This window comes from Nuphar pumila, chromosome 3 (genome assembly GCF_984573655.1).
Source record: "Nuphar pumila chromosome 3, dmNupPumi1.hap1.1, whole genome shotgun sequence".
NCBI classification, from domain to species: Eukaryota; Viridiplantae; Streptophyta; class Magnoliopsida; order Nymphaeales; family Nymphaeaceae; genus Nuphar; species Nuphar pumila.
In genome coordinates, this window is record NC_143251.1 from 140,728,669 (window position 1) to 140,732,995 (window position 4,327).

The window sequence follows — 4,327 nt, forward strand, 5'->3', positions numbered from 1 at the left end:
TGCGCTCAGCTCGCCTTTCTTGATTTCTCATGAGTTCAGCCATTTGGCGAGTTAATTCCCAACTTGGTGATTAGATTCGATAAGTTGTTGTTGCAAATTATGAACTTCATAACAATGATTAAGATCGTCATTTCCTCTATTAAATTCATTTTGACCACGACCTCCCATTCGACCTGCCATGGTGAATGGTACCTAAAAAAATTTGGGTACCACACACAGCGAGATTGTATCGAATTCAGAAATCTGACAACCTGGATCTGATACCAAATGTTAACAGAGTCGACATAGAGGCTGATTCACGATCCAAGATCCAACTGGATCTAGACACGCACGGAAGCTAACAATATGCAGATGAGTCCGAACAAGACTCTGGAAAATGGAAATTTAGAGCTTGAGCACTCTGTTTCAACATAGGTGGCCAAAATGAGAAAGTTGTGCAATGCGCGCACCTTTCTAACGGATCCAAGATCACTGGAATCAGATCTACATTGCTCGATCCACAGATGAAGGTTTAGACCAGTGAAGTTGGTCTTTGACACACTGACTGAACACGACAGCTAGTTGGATCGAGAGGGATTTTAAGCCCTCTGACGGAGGAGTTTCAGAAAACCTCAAACAGATGACTCAAAGATCAAATCGGGATCTTTCCATAATGCTAAAGAACAAATTTTTTGGATTATCCTACTGGTCTCTACCTATTTTTGAAACCTAGATATTCTTTGTTCTAACTGATGTAAGATGAGGAGCAAGGTTTGGATCATGCACCAGACCAATAATGAATTTCGAACATTCAAAACACCGAATCATGCAAAACTCAAAACAAGAACAAGATCTATCATGATATTAGCTAACCAGAACAGGTTTTAGTTTCATAACTAAAGCACAAATTATCAGGATAATTAGCAAAAACTAAAATCTATGCATGAAACGAAATAACAGGATTTGAAATCACAATTTTTTGCAAACCAAGAAAGACAGATATTTTAGGCCAATGTCGGCATTGATTCAACAAAAATCATGAACATAAAAGTTGTAGAACTATGTCTTAACTTTCCAATAAACTAAACCACACGAATTGTCATGCAATAGTCAGGCAAATATGAAGAAAAAACAGAACACTTTCAGGAAGGTTTCTACACTGGACAGGACTCAAAGGGTTCTGTCCGTCTGAAACGTAACAATGATTTTTAAGGACAAACTAAGATGAATCATGCAAAACCTTAAACTACAATAATGTTGGACTGTAGCTTTCCAACAAGCTAAAGAAATCCTGAATCAAGCCAGTATTCAGGCCAATACGATCGAATCACTACGGTCGTGTCAGATAACCCGAGTGCAGAGCAACGTGTTTCTCAACAGAAATAGAGTTTGAACAAACCACAACATGCATGAATCTAAAATGAGATTTGAAAGTAACCATTAACATAAAACATCAAAAATTTCATTCATAAATCATAAACAAAAGTTCTTGCATGCCACAATAACCAGAAGTAACAATAAAAAAAGCAAAAAATAATGAAACTCAAGTTTGGAACAAGTTTATCTGTTTGGAGCCAAATGCAAGAGGTGCAGCTGACGAACAACAGTCGCTAGCACGAACTTTCAACTCAGCAGGAAGTCACAAGCTTCCTCAGATGCGTCACCAACCACCAGCTCGAACACAGCCTTCCAAAGAGAAATTCTCTCTACCAAGAAACTCGATTTTTCTTCAAACGATAGCAAGCAACCTTGATGCCATCAGTAGGCAACCTTCCAGGGGCTTTAGCGGCTTAACCAAACCGACTCAAGCAAAATAGTAAATAGAAAAGTTATAGGGAAGGATCTTAGCTTTCCAATAAGCTAAAGACCATTCAATTTAGATTGGTATCTAGGGAGATACAGTCAAAATATTGGGACTATTTTCACTCTTCAAACATTTCTTCTCCACACCATTTTCGGATTTTTTTCTTTCTTTCTTTCAAACAAGCCAACCCCTCCCCTTGGTCGACCTCCCCCTTTTAAGATGCTTGAGGAAGGAGCCTCAATAAAAGTAGAGAGCCCTTCCCCAAGCAAGGCTCTTCCCACAATTTTGACTTCTCCAAAAACAACTCAAGGGCCTTAAAGAAGGTCCAACAACTTGCTTGACTAGGGAAGTCAAAGCTAGATTCAAAAGAGGCTTAAAATGGTTCATAGCAAGTGGCACCAATTAGGGGGCCTATTGGATATGGATCTTGGTCCAGATCCAAAACACGATGGCAACTGGACCCCACACTGAAAAGCGATAAAATATAAAGCAATTGAAAAAAAAACTACCCGAATACCCCATACATCCTCTAATGCCACAAAGGGATCCTACATGGCACCAGAACTATCCGGATTCGAAGAATTCAACACCTAAAAATAAATAAAAATAATAAAAATAAATACTAAAGACAAAATGTCTCAAAGATGATTCCACACATAATATCATGGAATCAAAACACCCAACAAAGGAAAATGGCGAGCATCGACTTAACTGTGGATCCACTAGGACAATGGGCGTCTTACAAGCGGGTGGATTGCCTTAGGTAGCGATGCTCGAATCGGGTCTGGAGAGTTGGATTGGGATCCAACTTGGTTTGTGAGCTCTGTTCCTCTGGATGCTCTGCATTAGGGACTATAGTGGGTCAGATTTTGTTGGACTGAGGTTGGCCAAACTATAACTTGAGTCAGGTTTGCTTCGGTCAAGTTTCACTTAGACAGTCCACACACACACACACACACACACACACACATATATATATATATATATATATATATATATATAGAGAGAGAGAGAGAGACCATGTTAGCTTGATTTAGTTGGAACTAGAATTGGTAACAAATTGAGCAGCCCATGACTCGGCTCGGTTCACCTAGTCACAAATTTGTTCTTGATCAGTTTGTATAGCTTGCAAGCCAAGCCATAAGTTGATCATTTAGCTTAAAGAAGTTGAGCCCGAACACGTGATGTTGAGCTTGAGAGAACTCATATAGAAAAAAAATTATATATATTATGATTTTAATTATAATATATAGAAAGAATAATGTATAATATATATATATATATATATATATATATATATAATTTATTCATAAAAAAATGTATACATAAAATATGAACTATTATGTGTATATATATATATATATATATATATATATATATATATATATATATATATATATATATATATATATATATATATATAACATGTCTTGTTTTTACATGAAGCCAACTTGCATTCGGCTTGTCTAATTTAGGGACGACTCGACTAAATATGAAGATGAGTTGAGACACGTGCTCAATTCACTGGTAAATAAGTCAAGCTCGAATATGCCCAATTTGGTTAATTCTATTAGAAAACATGATAGGTCAAGATACTAAAAATAACATAAACTTTATAAAATTCAAATACTTTGAGAAATATTATCAATGGAGTATGACATATTCACATATTATTTCAATTAAGTATAAAATTTTATTACTTTATTTTATGAGAGACATTCACATGTTTTTTTTGTTTTTTTATTTGAAATAATCATAGTAATTTAAAAAATCATACACTTTTATACATGATTTATATGACATGTCAATTTAAATATGTAAATAAAAACTTCATGACCAAATCAATGTTCTAAATTAGTACATAAGATCATAAAAAAGCAATTAAAATATTTAAATATATTTTAAATTATATATACTTTTAATTATAAATAAATATATAATATAATCAACAATCATCAACATGAATTTAGTTAAAACCAGAAATAAGATCAAACTTATTTAAATAAACAACCAAATCTACCAAAACAAAAACTGTTTAATTGTTATGCAATTTTGGACATGAAAGATGAAGAATTTTCTTTTATTTTAAAAAGACATAATTTAGAGAATTAAATAAGTTTTTATTGCATAAAAAATCATTGAATTATGATATACAATTGTGAAGTTATGGCTTTAATAAACTGACTATATCAAGTGTTTTTTGCTTCATGAATTTGAATAAAATAATAAATATAACTTAATAATAACATCAAGAAAGAGTGAAAAAGAAAATTTATATTTCACCAGTTACAACTCTCAAATTCATATTAATTGAAAAAGAATGAAAAATAAGGCAAAGGCACAAGGTTACATAAGCTTACTATAACTTAAACCACTATTAAAAGAGAATCAAGCTCAAACTTTTGTGTTCACCTTAGGTTTATGAGCACATCGAATAACGAGGACTTGAGCTTGTCTATTGGCTACACTGAACAAGGCTACCCAGAAAGATTTCTTCGTTGTTCCTTTCTAAGGTGAGACCCTCTATTTATAAAGTATGAAGAT